At 41.1% G+C, this 20,105-nt stretch overlaps 1 pseudogene; it reads left to right on the top strand.

Moving 5' to 3' along the window:
* The first annotated feature begins 1,865 nt into the window (after nt 1–1,865).
* LOC130682199 (putative bifunctional UDP-N-acetylglucosamine transferase and deubiquitinase ALG13) overlaps nt 1,866–20,105 on the top strand; it is a 124,257-nt pseudogene continuing 106,017 nt past the window's right edge.

Here is a 20,105-nt window from a genome sequence, read left to right as displayed (position 1 = left end):
ATAAAAAATAAAAAAATGGAACTACCACGTGATTCAGCAATTCCACTTATGAGTATTTATCCAAAGGAGATGAAATCACAATATTAAAATGTCTGCTTTGTTCAGTGCAGCATTGTTTCCAGTAGCCAGGACATAGAAACAATCTAAGTGTCCACTGATGGATGAATGGACAAAGAAAATGTTGTATATATATATGCACAATGTGATATTATTCAGTTACCAATAAATGGAAAATCTGCCATTTATTATTACAACATGGATGTACTCTAAGTGAAATAAGTCAAATAATGTATGATATCACTTACATTTGGAATCTAAAACAAAACAGAACAAAAAAGAGAGAATTCATACATATACAGAACACACTGGTGAATAACAGAGAAGGCGGGGGTGAGGGGTAGGGGGTAGGCACAATGGGTGAAGGTCAAAAGTTACAGACGTCCAGTTACCAGACGCATTAAGTCCTGGGATGTAATATATAGCATGGTGAATATAGTTAACAATGTTGCATTTGTATATTTAAATGTTGAGAGAGTAGATATTAAAAGTTCTCATCCAAGAAGAATCCTATGTAAATATAGTGATGGATGTTATCTAAACTTACTGTTATAATCATTTCACAATGTATAACACATATCAAATCATTATGCAGCACACGTAAAATTAACAAAATACAATATGTCAATATATCTCAATTATAAAACTATTAATTTTAGAATAATCTAGCAGCTCGTAAAAAAGTACAATTGATGGCGCACCGTTTGGGCAGTGGGCACGGGCGGGTCCAAGTGGGCGCCCCGGGGCGGAGCCAGGTGGCCGCGAGGGGCGGGCGCGGGAAGCCTTCGGCGTCCGCTTGCCGCTAGGCCGCCCTACTGGCTGTAGCCCCCTGCCTGGCGAAGGCCTTCACGGAACCTCGGCAGTGGCGGCGGCACCGGGGCAGGGGGTCGAGGCAGGCTGCCGCTTCCGGTGGAGTGAGGAGCGATTGTCTGAGCGAGGCCAGACTGGAGGCCTTCCCTCAATGGCCCCCCTAGCACGCGCCCGTACCCGCCTCACTCATCCCAGTGGCGCCGGGCGCCCGCTCCCGCTGCTCGGGGCCTGGAAGTTCCCCAAGGGCACCCAGGAGCTGGAGGCTCAGCGGCCAACGTGGCCTCGGGGTACTGAGGGTGGGAGGGAGCTAGGGCGCAGAGGGCCGGCGCGGAGCGCCACGCAGGCGCCGTGGGAAAATGACCCCAGGGGTCACCGCGGCGCGCTGCCTGATGGGGGGAGGCCCGGGAACCCTGGCGGACTGACGGCGAGAGCGCGGGAGCTCCGCAGGGCCCGCCGGGAGCTGACGCTGTGGCTGCTCTCTCCTCTCCAATCTCTCTTTTTTTTCAGTCTCACCATTATGTAGTCTGGACTATGCGGGCTTTTTTATTTTTATATTTTTTAGTATCATTAATCTACAATTATATGAGCAACATTATGGTGACTAGACTCCCCCCATCATCCAGTCCCCCCCCCCAACATACCCCATTACAGTCACTGGCCATCAGCATAGTAAGATGCTACAGAATCAGTACTTGACTTCTCTGTGCGATACTGACCTCCCCGTGGGACCCTCCCCCACATTATGAGCACTAATCGCAATGCCCCTTTTCCCTCTTCCCCCTCCCTCCCCAGATAGTCAGCCCAGTCCCTTTCCCTTTGGTAACTTGGTTATAGGGGGAGTCTAGTAAACATAATGTTACTCATGTAACTGCATATAAATGATAAAAAATTAATAATAATAATAATAATAATAATAATAATAATAGATGATAGATAGACATACAAATAAAAAAATAAATAACATGAAGTCACAGTGGTGCCTCTTTCCAAGATACACAATGTGTACGCTGAGAAGAGCAGGTTTCCCCTTCAGAGCATGGTGTCCTAGACTGGAATGTGATTTCAGTGAGGTGGGCACTGGCCACGTTGACAGCATGAGGGAAAATGGAAACCGCATCCAAGGTACTGTGTGTTTCATTTTATTTGGGGTCAGTACTAAACAGTTATATGTTCACCATAATGGTTCCTATACTCCCACCATTATCTTATCAAGTCCCCACCGCATATGCCATACGAGTCACTGACCATCAGCCCAGTAATATGCTGTTGAAGCACTACTTGTCTTCTCTGTGTTGTACAGCCCTCCCCGTGCCCCACCTCCCACATTATACATGCTAATCGTAATGGACCTTTATTTCCCCGCCCTTATCCCTCCCTTCCCACCAAGCCACCCCAGTCCCTTTCCCATTGGTAACTGTTAGTCCATTCTCGTGATTCTGCTGCTGTTTTGCTCCTTCAGTTTTCTCTTTGTTCTTATACTCCATAGATGAGTGAAATCATTTCATGCTTTGTCTTTCTGTTCCTGGCTTATTTCACTGAGCATAATACCCTGTAGCTCCATCCATGTTGTTGCAAATGGTAGGATTTGTTTTCATCATATGGCTGATTAATATTTCACTGTGTATATGTGCCACATCTTCTTCATCCACTCATCTACTGATGGACACGTATCTTTGCTATTGAGGATAGTGCTGTGTAAACAGAGGAGTGCATAAGCGTTTTTCAAACGGGGTTGCTGCATACTTTTTTTGTACTTATTTATTTATTTTTTAATTTTGATATCATTATTCTACAATTAGATGAGGAACATCATGTTTATGAGACTCCCCCATCAAAAACTTACCCCACATAGCCCATTGCAGTCAGTGTCCATCAGCGTAGTAAGATGCTGTAGAATCACTACTTGTCTGCTCTGTGTGGTTAAGCACTCCCTGTGGCCCCTCCACACTATGCATGTTAATCATAATGTGCTCTTTCTTTACTCCCCCTGATTCCCCCATTCCCACCCATTCATCCCAGTCCCTTTCCCTTTGGTAACTGTTAGTCCATTCTTGGATTTTGTGTGTCTGCTGCTGTTTGCTTCTTCAGTTTTTTCCTTGTTCTCCTTTTCTACTGATGAGTAAAGTTATTTGATACTTGTCTTTTTCCGCCTGGCATATTTCACTGTGCATAACACCCTCTAGCTCCATCCAGGTTGTTGCAAATGGTAGGATTTGTTTTCTTCTTATGGCTGAATAATAGTCCATTGTGTAAATAATCCACGTCTTCTATATTCATTCATCTACTGTTGGACAAGTAGCTTGGCTACTGTGAACATTGCTGTGATAAACATAGGGGTGCATGTTTCTTTTTTAACCTGTGCTGCTGCATTCTTTTTATTTATTTATTTATTTATTTATTATTTGTTCGTTTGCTTATTTGTTTATTTTTATTTAGTATACAATTACATGGGTAACATTATGTTTACTAGACTCCCCCCATCACCAAGTTCCCCCATGATTGATACCCCATTGCAGTCACTATCCATCAGTGTTGTTAGGTACTGTGGAATCACAACTTGTCTTCTCAGTGTTGTTGTACAGCCCTACCTGTGCCCCACCACATGTTATACATGCTAATCATAATGCCACCTTACTTTCCCCCACCCCTTACCCATACAGTCCCAACAATCCACCATAGTGCTTTTCCCTGTAGTAACTGTTAGTCCATTCTTCTGTTCTGTGAGTGTGCTGCTGTTTCGCTCCTTCAGTTTTTTCTTTGTTATTATACTCTAGGAAGACGGAAATCATTTTGTACTTGTCTTTCTCTACCTGGCTTATTTTACTGTGTATAATACCCTATAGCTCCACTGATGTTGCAAATGGTATTATTATTTTCCTCTTATGGTTGAATAACAGTCCATTGTGTGCATGTACCACATCTTCTTCATCCATTCATCTACTCATGGGCACTTAGCTTGGCTATTGTGAATAGTGTTGTGATAAACATAGGGGTGCATATGTCTTTTTGAACAGGGCTGCTGCAATATTTTTATTTATTTATCTATAATTTATGTATTTACTTCTTTATTTCTTATTAATCTACAATTTCATGAGTAAAATTATGTTCACCAGATTCCCTGCACCACCAAGTTTCACCCCAGATACCCCATTACAGTCAGTGTCTATCAGGGTAGAAAGATACTGCAGATTCACTACTTGTCTTCTCAGTTTTGTGCAGCCCTCCACATGCCATCCCTCCCACATTATACATGCTATTCCTAATGTGCCCTTTCTTCTCACCACCTGTTATCCCTACATTCCCACCCAAACACCTCATTCCCTTTCCCTTTGGTAACGGTTGGTTCATTGGTCAGTGCTGTGTGTCTGCTGCTGTTTTATTCCTTCAGTTTTTTCTTTGTTCTTATACTCCCTAGATGAGTGAAATCATTTCATACTTGTCTTTCACTGCCTTATTTCACTGAGCATAACATGCTGTAGCTCCATCCATATTGCTGCAAATGTTAGGATTTGATTTCCACTTTCGGCTGAATCATGTTGCACTGTGTATATGCAACACATCTCCTTCATCCATTTATCTACTGATGGACACTTACCTTGGCTATTCTGACTAGTGCTGTGGTAAACATAGGGGTGCATACGTCTTTTTGCAATGGAGTTGCTGCATTTTTTTACTTATTTATTTATTTTATTTTGATATCGTTAATCTACCATTAGATGAGTAACATTATGTTTACTAGACTCCCCCATCGAAAAGTTACCTGATATAGCCCATTGCAGTCATGTCCAGCAGCGTAGAAAGATGCTGTGGAATCACTACTTGTCTTCTCTGTGTGTACAGAACACCCTTTGCCGACCCCACATTATACTTGCTAATCATAATACCCCCTTTAAGTAGCCCACCTTTTCCCTCTATTCCCACCTGTCCATGCAAGACCCTTCCCCTTTGATAACTGTTAGTCCATTTTGGGTTCTGTGAGTCTGCTGCTGTTTTGCTTCTTCACTTTATTCTTTGTTCTCCTTCTCTGCAGCTGAGTGAAGTCATTTAATACTTGTCTTTCTTTGCCTGGCTTATTTCACTGTATATAATACCCACTATCTCCATCCATGCTGTTGCAAATCATAGGTTTGTTTTCTTCTTATGGCTGAATAACATTTCATTGCGTATATGTACCACATCTTTATCCATTCGTCTCCTGATGGACACTTTGCGTGGCTATTGTGAATGGTGCTGTGATAAACATAGGGGTGCATATGTTTTATTTAAACTAGGCTGCTGCACTCTATGTGTATATATATTTATTTATATTTCCTTATTTTTTATTTATTTATCATTATCTACAATTACATACGTAACATTATGTTTACTAGACTCCACCCATCACGAAGTTCCCAACAAATAACCCATTGCATTCACTTTCCATCAGCGTAGTAACATACTGTATAATCACTACTTGTCCTCTGTGTCTTACAGACCTCCTGGTGTCCCTCCTCCCACATTATACATGCTAATTGTAATGCACCCTTTCTTTCCCCCAACCCCTTATCCCTCCATTCCCACCCATCCACCCCACTCCCTTTCCCTGTCCATTCTTGCGTCCTGTGAATCTGCTGCTGATTGCTTGTTAAGATTTTTCATTGTTTTTTTACTTCGTTATCATTAATCTACAATTACATGCTGAACACTAAGTTTTCTAGACTACTCCCATCAACAAGTTCTCCCCACATGCCCCATTGCAGTCACTTTACATCACCATGGTAAGATGCAGTGGAAATACTCCTTGTCTTCTCAGTTTTGTACAGCCTTATGTGTGCCTCACGAAACATTATACATGCTAATCATAATGCCCTCTTTCTTTCCCGTGCTCCTTATCCCTCCAGTTCCAGACATCCACCCCATTCCTTTTCCCTTTGGTAACTGTTAGTCCATTCTTGGGGTCTGTGAGTCTGCTACTGTTTTGCTCCTTCAGGTTTTCTTTGTTCTTATACTCCACTGATGATTGAAATCATTATATATATATATATATAGACCAGAACCAGTAATGTTTGCTAAGATGATGCAGCTACCCATGGCTGGGCCTTGACCACACCCTGGGGGTGGACTTTGCAAGAGCAGCACTCTTGCCTACAGATTCCATGATGTCACAGTGGTGCCTCTTTCCTAGAGACACAGTGTGTATGCTGGGTGGATCAGCTTCCCTCTTCAGACCCTGGTGTCCTAGACGGGGATATGATTTCAGTGAGGGGGTCACTGACCACCTTGACAGCATCAGGGAAAATGGAAACCTGATCCAAGGTACTGTGTGTTTCTTTTTATTTTGATATCCATACTAAACAGTTACATAAGCAACATTATGGTTTCTAGACTCCCCCATTATTAAGTACCCACCACCTACCACACAGGAGTCACCATCCATCAGCACAGTAATATTCTGTAGAAGCCATACTGAACTTTGCTCTATTGTACAGCACTCCCCTTATCCCCCTTCCACATTATACATGCTCAGCATAATGCACCCTTTCTCCCCCGCCCTTAAACCTCCATTCCCACCAATCCTCCCCAGTCCCTTTCCCTTTGGTAAGTGTTAGACCATTATTGATTTCTCTAAATGTGGTAATGTTTTGCTCCTTCAGTTTTTTCTTTGTTTTTATACTCTTTAGAAGACTGAAATCATTTCATACTTGTCTTTCTCTACCTGGCTTATTTCACTGTGTATAATGCCTTATAGCTCCATCCATTTTGCAAATGGTAGGATTTGTTTTCCTGTTATGGCTGAATAATATTTCATTTTATACATGTACCACATTTTCTTCATCCATTCATCTACTGATGGACACTTAGCTTGGCTGTTGTGAATAGTGTATTGATAAACGTACGTGTGCACGTCTTTTTAAAACTAGGCTGCTGCCTTCTATTTAGTTCATTATATTTATTTATTTATTATTTATTTTTCATTAATCTGCTATTACATGAGTAAAATTATTTTTACTAGACTTATCCCATCACCAAGCTCCCCCTAACACCCCATTACAGTCACTTTCCATCAGTGTAGTAAGATACTGTCAAATCACTGCTTGTCTTCTCTGTATTGTCCAGTCCTCCCCGTGCACTCCGTCTGACATTATACATGCTAATTGTAATGTGCCCTTTCTTCCCACACAGCCTTTGTCCCTCCATTCCCACCCATCCACCCCAGGCTCTTTCACTTTGGTAACTCAGTCCATTCTCGGATTCTGTAAGTCTGCTGCTGTTTTACTCGTTCAATTTTTTCTTTGTTCTTATTTGACAATGATGAGTGAAATCATTTTATGTTTATATGTAGGCAAGAACTACTTATATTCCCTGAAATGATGCAGAACCTCATGGCTGGGCAGTGACCACCATGTTGGGGTGGAGTTTGAAAGAGCAGCACTGTTGCCTGGAGATTCCGTGACGTCACAGAGGTGCCTCTTTACCGGAGACACAATGCATATGCTGAGAGGTGCAGGTTCCCACTTCAAATCCCGATGCCCTAGATGGGGATGTGTTTTCGTTGAGGTGGGCACTGCCCACCTGGACAGCATCATGGAAAATGTAAACCAGATCCAAGGTACTGTGTGTTTCTTTTTATTTTGGTGTCAGTACTAAACAGTTACATGAGCAACATTATGCTTACTAGAATACCCCCATTATCCAGTACCCTCCACATACCCCATAAGAGTCAGTGTCCATGAGCCCAGTAATATGCTGTAGAAGTGCTACGCATGGTCGCTGTACTTTACTGCCTTCCCCGTGCCCGCCCCTTGCCACATTATGTATGCTACTCATAATGCCCCATTTTCCCTCCCTTCCCTCCCTTCCAACCCATCCTCCTCAGTCACTTTCCCTTTGGTAACCATTAGTCAATTCTTGGATTCAGCGGGGATACTACTGTCTTATTCCTTCACTTTTTTTCTTTTTTCTAATAGTCCACAGGTGAATGAAATCATTTGAGACTTTTCTTTCTCTGCCTGGCTTATTTCACTTAGTATAATACCCTCTAGCTCCATCCATGTTGTTGTAAATAGTAGGATTTGTTTTCTTCATATGGCTAAATAATATTCCTCTTTGTATATGTAACCACAACTTAATCCATGCATATCATGGTGGACACTTCGCTTGGCTGTTGTGTATTATCCTGTGATAAACATAGGGGTGCAGATGCCTTTTTAAATCTAGGCTGCTGCACTCTATTATTTATTTATTATATCTATTTATTTTTATTCATTCATTTATTTTTTATTTGTCATTAATCTAAAATTACATGTATAACATTATGCTTACTAGACTCCCCCCATCACCAAGATGTCCCCAGATTCCCCATTGCAGTCAATGTCCATGAGCATAGTAAGATACCGTAGAATCACTTCTTGTCTTCTTTGTGATGTTGAGTCCTTCCCGTATCCCCCTCACACATTATACATGCTAATCGTAATGCACGCTTTCTTTCTCCCCCCTCCTTATCCCTCCATTGCTACCTGTCGACCCCAGTCTCTTTCGCTTTGTTAACTGTTAGTCCATTCTTGGGTTCTATGAAACTGCTTCTGTTTTGCTCCTTCAGTTCCTTCTTGGTTCTCCTTCTCCACATGTGCGTGAAATCGTTTGATACTTGTCTTTCTCCACCCAGCTTATTTCAAAGTGCATAATGGCCTCTAGCTCCAACCATGTTGTTGCAAATGGTAGAATTTGTACTCTTCTTATGGCTGAATAGTATTCCATTGTGTATATGTACCATGTCTGCTTTATCCATTCATCTACTGATGGACACTTAGCTTTGCTACTGTGAATATTGCTATGATAAACATAGGGGTGCACATGTATTTTTTACACTGGGCTGATACATCATTTCATCTATTTATCCATCTATCTATCTATCCATCTATCTATCTATCTATCTATCTATCTATCTATCTATCTATCTATCTATCTATCTATCTATCTATCTATCTATCTATCTATCTATCTATCTATCTATCTATCCATCCATCCATCCATCCATCCATCCATCCATCCATCCATCCATCCATCCATCCATCCATCCATCCATCTATCTATCTATCTATCTATCTATCTATTTATTTATCATTAATCTACAATTAGATGTCTACCATTGTTTTTACTAGACTCCACCAATGACCAAGTTTCCCCCAGATATCCCACTGCAGTCCCTTTCCATCACCGTAGTTTGGTAAAGTAGAACCACTACTTCTCTTCTCTGTGTTGTTGAGCCCTCCCCATGCCCCCCCTTCCACCTTATACATGCTAAACTTAAGCCACATATTCTACCGCCCCCCTTGTCCCTCCTTTCCCAACCATCCACCCCAGTCTGTTTCCCTTTGGTAACTTTTAGTCCATTCTTCAGCCTGTGAGTTTGCTGCTGTTTTACTACTACAGTTTTTTCTTTGTTCTTGTACTCCAATGATGAGTGAAATCATTTTATATATATATATATATATGTATGCCAGATCCACTGATGTTTGCTCAGATGATGCCACTCCCCACAGCTTCACAATTTGCTCCCTCTGGGCATCCTGGACTGGGGACCGATGTGATGCACTGGCCGAGGCCTGCGACTACTTCCCAGTGTAATTCTATCCTGTGGATAAACGTGTTCCTTCATTTGCTAAACTTGACAGCCTGCAACTGCATTTCCTATATGCGTTTCCACTAGGCAGGGGCAAGGCAGGTGGAGACAAGAATGGAATAACAATGCCATCCTGCCATCTGGGGGTGGAGTTTGCAAGAGCATCACGGTTGCCTGGAGATTCCATGATATCTCAGTGATGCCACGTTCCTAGACACAGAATGTGTATGCTGAGAGATGCAGCTAACCACTTTAGAGCCTGGTGCCCAAGACAGGGGTGTGATTTCAGTGAGGTGGGTGCTGACCACCTTGACAGCATCAGGGAAAGTGGAAATAGATCCAAGGTACTGTGTGTTTCTTTTTATTTTGGTGTCAGTACTAAACAGTTACATAAGCAACCTTATGGTTACTGTAATACCCCCATTATCAAATCCCCACCACATAGCCCGTAAGAGTCATAGTCCATCAGCGTAGTATGGTAAATGCATATGCCCTGTAATATGGCCTAGAAGCACTACTGAACTTTGCTGTGTTTTACTGCCTTCGTGCCCTCTCCTGGCCCACATTATGCATGCTACTCGTAATGCCCCATTTTCCCTCTCTTCCCTCCCTTCCAACCCATGCTCCTCAGTCACTTTCCCTTTGGTAACCGTTAGTCCATTCTTGGATTTGGCGTGGGTGCTACTGTTTTGTTGCTTCATTTTTCTTCATTTTTCTAATACTCCACATGTGAGAGAAGTCATTTGACACTTTTCTCTCTCTGCGTGGTTTATTTCACTGAGCGTAACACCCTCTGGCTCCATCCATGTTGTTGCAAATGGTATGATTTGATTTCCTCATATGGCTAAATAATATTCCACTGTGTATATGTACCACATGTTCTTCATGCATTCATCTACTGATGGACATTTAGCTTGGCTATTGTGAATACTGCTGTGATAAACATAGGGCCACACATATCTTTTTTAAAGACGACAGTGGCATTCTATTCATTTTTGAACTATTTATTTATTTGTTTCTTTATTGTTTATCATTAATCTACAATTACATGAGTAACTTTATTCACCAAGTTCCCCCTGCATACCCCATTGCAGTCAGTTTACATCAGCATAGTAAGGTAGTGTAAAATCACTACTTGACTTCTCTGTGCTGTTCAACCCTCCCCGTGCCCCTATCCCACATTGTACATTTTAATCATAAATTCCATTTCTCCCCCACCCATTATACCTCTGTTCCATCCCATCCTCCCTAGTGCTTTTCCCTTTGTTAATTGTTATTCCATTCTTATCTTCTGTGAGTCTGCTCCTGTTTAGCTCCTTCTGTTTTTCCTTTGTTCTTACACTCCAATGATGTGTGAAATCATTTTATATATATATAAGTAGGCAAGAACCACTGATGTTTGCTAAGATGATGCATCTCCCCATGGCTGGGCTGTCCCAGCCATCTGGGGGTGGAATTTGCAAGAGCAACACTGTTGCCTAGAAGTTCCATGACATCACAGTGGTGCCTCTTTCCTGGAGACACAATGTGTATGCTGAGAGCAGCAAGTTCCCACTTCAGAGCCTGGTGCCCTAAATGGGAGTGTGATATCACTGAGGTGGTTGCTGACCACCTTGACAGCATCAGGGATAATGGAAACCAGATCCAAGGTACTGTGTGTTTCTTTTTATATGGTTTCAGAATGAAACAGTTATATGAGCAACATTATGGTAACTAGACAACCCCCCATTATCAAGTCCCCATCATGTACCATGTAAGACTCAGTGTCCATCAGCCCACTAATATTTGGTAGAAGCCCTACTGATTTTTGCTGTGTGACACTGCCTTCCCCGTGCCCACCCTGTGACCACATTATGTGTGCTACTCTTAATGCCCTATTGTCCCTCTCTTGCCTCCCTTCCAACCCATTCTCCTCAGTCACTTTCCCTTTGGTAACTGTTGGCCCATTCTTGGGTTGGGCAAGGCTGCTACTGCCGTGTTCCTTCACTTTGTTTCTTTTTTCTAATACTCCACATGTGAGTGAAATAATTTGAGACTTTTCTCTCTCTGCCTGGCTTATTTCACTGATTATAATACCCTCTAGCTCCATCCATGTTGTTGTAAATGGTAAAATTTGATTTCTTCATATGGATGAAAAGTATCCCACTGTTTATATGTACCACATGTTATTCATCCATTCATCTACTGATGAACACTTAAATAATAGTGCTGCGATAATCATCGGGGAGCACATACCTTTTTAAAACTCAGCTGCTGCATCCATGTATTTCTTTATACATTTATGTATTTATGTTTATTTATTGTTTATACTTAATCTTCAGTTACAGGAGTAACATAATGTTTGCTAGACTCCCCCCATCACCAATTTCCCCCAAATACCCCATTATAGTCACTTTCCATCAACATCGTAAGGTACTGTAGAACCAATACTTCTCTGTGTTGTAGAGCCATCCCTGTGCCCCTGTCCCACATTATACATGCTAATCATAATTCACAATTTCCTTCCCCACCCCCTTTTCTGTCCATTCCCATCCATCCACCCCAGTCTGTTTCCCTTTGGGAACTGTTAGCCCATTCTTGGGATCGGCGAGGCTGCTACTGTCTTGTTCCTTCACTTTTTTTCTTTTTACAAATACTCCACAGGTGAGTGAAATCATTTGGCACTTTTCTTTCTCTCCCAGCTTATTTCAGTGAGCATAATATCCTCCAGCCTCATTCATGTTCTAGTTAATGGAAGGATTTATTTTCTTCTTATGGCTGTGTAATATTCCATTGTGTGCACGAACCACATCTTCTTTATCCATTTATCTACAGAAGGACACGTAGGTTGCTTCCATTTCTTTTGTATCCTGTATAGTGCTGTGTTAAATACAGCCGTGTGTATGTCTTTTTTAAACTGTGCTGAAGCATTCTTTTTATTTATATGTTATCACTTATTTGTTTGTTTTTTTAGTTTTCATTTTTCATTAATCGACAATTACATGAGTAACTTTATGTTTCCTAAACGGCCCCCATCACCAAGTACCCCATAAACCCCATTGCAGTCACAGTCGATATGTGTAGTAAGATACAGCAGAATCACTGCTTGTCTTCTCTTTGTTTTATAGCCATCCTCGTTCCCAACTCTCACATTATAAATGCTAACTACAATGCGTCCTTTCTTTCCCTTCACCCCTTTGTCACTGCATTCACACCCATCCTCCCCAGTCCCTTTCCTTTTAGTAACTGTTAGTCCATTCTTGGGTTGTGTGGATCTGCTGCTGTACTGCTCCTTCTGTTTTTTATTTCTTCTTATACTCCAATGATGAGCGAAATCATTTTATATATACATATAATAAGGGCTGAACCGCTGATGTTTGCTAAGATGATGCAGCTCCCCATGGCTGGGCAGTGTCCGCCAACTGGGGGTGGAGTTTGTAGGGAGCACTGCTGCCTGCAGATTCCATGACATCACAGTGGTGCTTCTTTCATAGAGACAATTTGTATATGCTGAGAGGTGCAGGTTCCCACTTCAGAGGCTGGTGCCCTAGATGGGGATGTGACTTTGGTGAGTTGGATGCTGACCACTTTGACAGCATCAGGGAAAATGGAAACCAGGTCCAAAGTACTGTCTGTTTCTTTTTATTTTGGTGTCCATACTAAAGAGTTACATGAGCTACATTATGGTTACTAAACTATCCCTACTATCAAGTCCCAACACGTACCCCATAAGAGTCACTGTCCACCAGCACAGTAATATTCTGTAGAAGCGCTACTGATCTTCACTGTGTTATACTCCCTTCCCCGTACTCGCCCCTGGCCACATTATGCATGCTACTCATAATGCCCCATTTTCCTACTCTTCCATCCCTTGCCACCCATCATCCTCAGTCACTTTCCTTTTGGTAACCATTATTCCATTCTTGGGTTCGGCGAGGCTGCTACTCTCTTGTTCCTTCACTTTGTTTCTTTTTTCTAATACTCCACAGATGAGTGAAATGATTTCAGACTTTTCATTCTCTGCCTGTCTTATTTCACTGAGCATAATACCCTCTAGCTCTATCCATGTTGTTGTAAATGGTAGGATTTGTTTTCTTCACTTGGCTGAATAATATTCCACTGCATATGTAACAGATCTTCTTCATCCATTCATCTACTGACGGACACTTAGCTTGGCAGTTGTGAATAGTGCTGTGATAAACTTAGGGCTGCACATGTCCTTTTAAAACTTGGCTGCTGCATTCCATTTATTTATTTATTTATGTCTCTTTATTTTTTATTTATTATTAATCTACAATGTCATGAGTAACATTATGTTTACTAGACTTTACCCATCACCAATATGCCCCAGATACCTCACTGCACTCACTCTCCATGAACCTCTAAAGATACTGAAGAATCACTACTTCTCTTTCCAGTGTTGCACAGCCCTCCCCTTGACCCCCCTCTGACATTATACATGCTAATCATAATGCACATTTTCATTCTCCACCAGCCCATTATCTGTCCTTTCAGACTTACTACCCAGTCCCTTTCCCTTTGGTAACTGTTAGTCCATTCTTAGGTTCTGTGAGTCTACTCTTGTTTGGTTCCTTCAGTTTTTTCTTGGCTCCCCTTCTCCACAGGTGAGTGAAATCATTTGATACCTGTCTTTTTCCACCTGGCTTATTTCACTGAGTATAATGCCCTTTGGCTCCATCCATGTTGTTGCAAGTGATAGGATTTGTATTCTTCTTATGGCTGAATAACATTCCGCTGTGTATATATACCACATCTTCTTTATCCATTCATCTACTGATGGACACGTATCTTGGCTGCTGTGAAAAACATAGGAATGCACATTACTTTTTTACACATTACTTTTTTTACAGTCAGTGTAAAAAAAGCTCCATTCTATTTAGTTATATATCTATTTGTCTGTTTATTTATTTATTTATTCTTTATCATTAATCTACAGTTACATGGGAACATTATGTTTACTGGACTGTCTACATCATCAAGTTCCCCCCAAATACCACATTGCAGTCACTTTCCATCAGCATAGTAAAGTACTGTAGAAACACTATTTCTCTGTGTTGTAGAGGGCCCCTATAGCCCCCCCATCCCACATTATACATGCTCATCATAATGTGCAATTTCATTCCCCTCACATTTGCCCCTCCATACCTACCCATCCACATCAGTCTGTTTCCATTTAGTAACTGTAGGTCCATTCTTTGGCTCTGTGAATCTGCTGCTGTTTTGCAGGTTCTGTTTTCTCTTTGTTCTTATACTCCAATGATGAGTCAAATCATTTTATGTATATATGTAGGCCAGAAACACTGATGTTTGCTAAGATGATGCAGCTCCCCTCGGCTGGGAAGTGCCCACCATCTGGGGGTATAGTTTGCAAGAGCAGCACTGATGCCTGGAGATTCCATGATGTCACAGTGGTGCCCCTTCCTTGAAACAGTATGTGTATGCTGAGAGGACCAGGTTTCTATCCCCTACACGAGGGTGTGATATTGGTGAGGTGAGAACTGACCACCTTGACACCATCAGGGAAAAAGGAAACCAGATACAATGTACTGTGTGTTTCTTTTTCTTTTGGTGTCAGTACTAAAAAGTTTCATGAGCAACATTATGGTTACTAGAGTACCCCCATTATCAAGTCCCCAACACATACCCAATAAGAGTCATGCTCCATCACCCAGTAATATACTGCAGAAGCGCTACTGATCTTCACTGTGTTACACTGTCTTCCCCGTGCCCACCCCCACCCACATTATGTGTACTAGTCATAATGCCCCATTTTCCATCTCTTCCCTCCCTTACAATCCCTCCTCCTCAGTCACTTTCCCTTTGGTAACCGTTAGTCCATTCTTGGGTTTAGCAAGGCTCTTACTGTCTTGTTCCTTCACTTTTTTCTTTTCTCTAATACTCCACAAGTGACTGAAATCATTTGACACTTCTGTTTCTGTGCGTGGCTTATTTCACTGAGCATAATACCCTCTAGCTCCATCCATGTTGCTGACAATGATGTGATTTGTTTTCTTCACATGGCTGAATAATATTCCACTGTGTATATATATATATCACGTCTTCTTCATCCATTCATCTACTTATGGACACTTATATTGGCTATTGTGAATTGTGGTGTGATAAACATAAGGGTTTACATGTCTTTTTTAACCTGGGATGCCTCGTTCCATTTATTTATTTATTCATTTACCTTTATATTAAGTCATTAATTTGTTGTTTATCATTAATCTCCAATTACATGAGTAGCATTATGTTTACTAGACTCCACTCATAAACAAGTTCCCCCCAAATACCCCATTGCAGACACTTTCCATCAGTGGAGTGTTGTATTGTAGAATCACTACTTGTCTTCTTGATGTTGTACAGCCCTCCCTGTATCCCCTCATTACACGTGTGAATCAAAAAGCCTCCGTTCTTCCCCCAGCACTTTTCCCTCCATTGCATCCTATCCTCTCCAGTGGCTTTCCCTTTGTTAACTGTTACTCCATTCTTAGCATCTGTGCATCTGCTGCTGCTCTGCTCCTTCAGTGTTTTCTTTGTTCTTACACTCCACAGACGGAAATATTTTGATACTTGTCTTTCTCAGACTCGATTTTTTTCACTTAGCATAATACCTCCTACCTCTATCCATGTTGCCGAAAGTGGTAGGATTTGTTTTCTTCTTATGGCTCAATAATATTCCATTGTCCATATGTACAACATTTTCTTTATCTGTTCATCTCCTGATGGACACTTAGCTTGGCTATCATGAATAGTGTTGTGATATAGAAATGGGTGCATATATCTTTTGGAAACTGGGCTGCTGTAGTGAAATATTTATTTATTTATTTTGGTGTCATTAATCTACAATTACATGAGGAACATTATGTTTACTAGACTGGCCACATCACCAAGTTCCCCACACACCCCCCATTGCAGCCACTCTCCTTCAGTGTAGTAAGATGCTGTAGAATCACTTCTTGTCTTCTCTGTGTTGCACACCCCTCCTCATGGCCCCCAAATTATAATACATGCTTATCATAGTGCCCCCTTTTCCCCCCACCCTTATTCCTCCATCCCAACCCATCCACGCAGTCCCTATCCCTTTGGTAACTGTTAATCCTTTCTTGGTTAATGTGATTCTGCTGATGTTTGTTCCTTCAGTTTTATCTTTGTTCTTATACTCTAGGAATGAGTGAAATCATTTGATACTTGTCTTTCTCCCCTGGCTTATTTCATTGAGCATAATACCCTCTAGGTGATTGATACTGTTGCAAAAGATAGGTTTTGTTTTCTTCTTATGGGTATATACCACCTCTTCTTTATCCATTCATCTACTGACGGACACTTATGTTGCTTCCATTTCTTGGCTATTGTAAATAGTGCTGTGATAAACATAGGGGTGCATCTGTCTTTTTCAAACTGGGCTGCTGCATTCTTAGGGTAAATTCCTAGAAGTGGAATTCCTGGGTCAAATGGTATTTCTATTTTTAGTTTTTTGAGGAACCTCCATACTGCTTTCCACAATGGTTGAACTAGTTTACATTCGCACCAGCAGTGTACAAGGCGTCCCCTTTCTCCACAACCTCACCAACATTTGTTGTTGTTTGACTTTTGGAAGGTGGCCATCCTTCCTTTGGAAGGGATACCTCATTGTGGTTTTAATTTGCATTTCTCTGATGACTAGTGATGTGGAGTATCTTTTCATTTTCTGTTCGCTATCTGAATTTCTTCATTAGAGAACTGTCTATTCAGCTCCTCTGCCCATTTTTTAATTTCATTAATTGCTTTTTGTTTGTTGAGGTGCGTGAGCTCTTTATATATTTTCAGTGTCAACTCTTTATTGGATCTGTCATTTATGAATATATTTCCAATACTATAGGATACCTTTTTGTTCTATTGATGGTGTCCTTTGCTGTACAGAAGCTTTTCAGCTTGATATAGTCCTTGTGCATTTTTAATTTTCTTTCCCTTGCCTGGGGAGATATGTTCATGAAGAAGATATGCTCATGTTTATGTCTAGAAGATTTTTGTCTATTTTTTTTCTAAGAGTTTTATGGTTTCATGACTTACATTCAGGTCTTTGATCCATTTCGAATTTACTTTAGCGTATGGGGTTAGACAATGATCCAGTTTCATTCTCTTACATGTAGCTGTCCAGTTTTGCCAGCACCATCTGCTGAAGAGACTGTCATTTCCCCGTTGTATGTCCATGGCTCCTTTATCATATATTAATTGAACATATATGCTTGGGCTAATGTTTGGAGTCTCTATTTTGTTCCACTGGTATGTGGCTCTGTTCTTGTGCTAGTACAAAATTGTCTTGATTACTGTAGCTTTGTAGTAGTACTTGAAGTTGGGGAGCAAGACCCCCCCACTTTATTCAACCTTCTCAGGATTGCTTTGGCTATTTGGGGTCTTTGGTGGTCCCATAAGAAATTTTGAACTATTTGTTCCAGTTTGTTGTGGAATGCTGTTGGTAATTTGATAGGGATTGCATTGAATCTGTATATTGCTTTGGGCTGGATGACCATTTTGACGTTAATTTTTCCTATCCAGGAGCATGGGATGAGTTTTCATTTGTTAGTGTCCTATTTAATTTCTCTTAAGAGTGTCTTATAGTTTTCAGGCTATGGGACTTTCACTTCCTTGGTTAGGTTTATTCCTATGTATTTTATTCTTTCTGATGCAATTCTGAATGGAATTTTCGTAGTTTCTCTTTCTATTAGTTCATTTTTAGTGTATTGGAAAGCCACAGGTTTCTGTGTGTTAATTTTGTATCCTGCAACTTTGCTCTATTCTGATACTAGTTCTAGTAGTTTTGGAGTGGAGTCTTTAGGGATTTTTATGTACAATCCCATGTCGTCTGCAAATAGTGACAGTTTAACTACTTCTTTACCAATCTGGATTCCTTGTATTTCTTTGTTTCGTCTAATTGTTGTGGCTAGGACCTCCAGTACTATGTTGAATTACAGTGGGGAGAGTGGGCATCCCTGTCTTGTTCCCGATCTCAGAGGAAAAGCTTTCAGCTTCTCACTGTTCAGTGTGATGCTGGCTGTGGGTTTATCATACATGGCCTTTACTATATTGAAGTACTTGTCTTGTATACCCATTTTGTTGAGTTTTTATCTTGAATGTATGATGAGTTTTGTCGAATGCTTTTTCCGCATCTATGGAGATTATCATGTGTTTTTTGTCCTTCTTTTTGTTGATGTGGTGAATGATGTTGATGAATTTTCGAATGTTTTACCATCCTTGTATCCCCGGGATGAATCCCACTTGGTCATGGTGTATGATCCTTTCGATGTATTTTTGAGTTTGGTTTGCTAATATTTTATGGAGTATTTTTGCATCTACATTCATCATGGATATTATTCTGTAGTTTTCTGTTTTGGTGGGTTCTTTGCCTGGTTTTGGTATTACGGTGATGCTGGATTCATAGAATGAGTTTGGGAGTATTCTCTCCTCTTCTATTTTTTGGAAAACTTTAAGCAGAGTGGGTATTATGTCTTCTCTGTATGTCTGATAAAATTCCGAGGTAAATCTGTCTGGCCCAGGGATTTTGTTCTTGGTAGTTTTTTATTACTGCTTCAATTTTTTGCTGGTAATTGGCTTGATTTCATAATTTTTGATCATTGTTTTTGTAGCCTGAGAAAGAATGTGAAGTGAAAATCGGAAAGGTTCATTTTAATTATTTTAACAATATTGTAGCTTTAGTGTGATTTGGAGAGTAATTTTTTATAAGCAGCAAACTCACATACAGATAGGATTTTAAAAGCTTACAATTTAAGCCTGATATAAAGAGATCAGACCTGTAGTGTGTCTACCACCATGCTTGGCACATCAGGTGTGTTCAGTAAAAATTAGTTTTTCCCTGCCTCTAATAACTCAAGTAGTGTTGTTGCCAAACAGCTGTGTCTGGAAAGGTCTCTCCCTGTGCACTAGGTGAAGCACTTGGAGAAACCTGAACCTGGAGGGGAGCGGGTTTTTTACTCTGGTCGAGAAAGAATTCTCAAGCAGGTCAGATGAGTGTAGGTTAGGAAGGAATTCATTAACACAGAGCAGCAGGGAAGGGCAGCTGCATTTCAGGCAGCAGAGAACAGGAAAGTGCAGAGGAAAAGTTCTCGGCCTAGGATAGTTTCCCTTGCCTATCGTGAGGCCAAATCATCTGGCATCCTGTGTCCTCTTGGATCTGCATGGCATGGGGACTAGCCACTACAACTCCAGGATTTGGAGGAGCCACAGAACACAGGATGGAGTGAGACTATGTTCTGAGAACTTCCCCAAAAAGGGAGATTTCCAGGTCAGCTACCAAGAGCAGATCGCACAGTTGCAGTTTCATCCATCCAGGTCACCCAGGCGACAGAAACATGCAGGTCCAAATCAGAGCTTTCAGCACTCCCTTCCTACTTAATAGGAGTAAAGTGGAAACAGAATGAAGACTTGGAAATAAAATGAAATAGCAAGGGGACAAATTGCAATAATTTGAGCAGTGACAAAGCTTTATTTGAAAGTATGCAATGAAAGAAAGGAAAATGCAGGCATTCTCAGAGAGGAAGCACACTGAAAGTTTGGGGATTCTGTCTTTTTTACCCAGCAGGGGGTTAACAATATCACTGATCCATACAAGAGGCATATACTCAAGTAATGTTGCACT

This window comes from Manis pentadactyla, chromosome Y (genome assembly GCF_030020395.1).
Source record: "Manis pentadactyla isolate mManPen7 chromosome Y, mManPen7.hap1, whole genome shotgun sequence".
Classification (NCBI taxonomy): domain Eukaryota; kingdom Metazoa; phylum Chordata; class Mammalia; order Pholidota; family Manidae; genus Manis; species Manis pentadactyla.
This window is presented reverse-complemented; position numbering and strand designations above follow the sequence as displayed.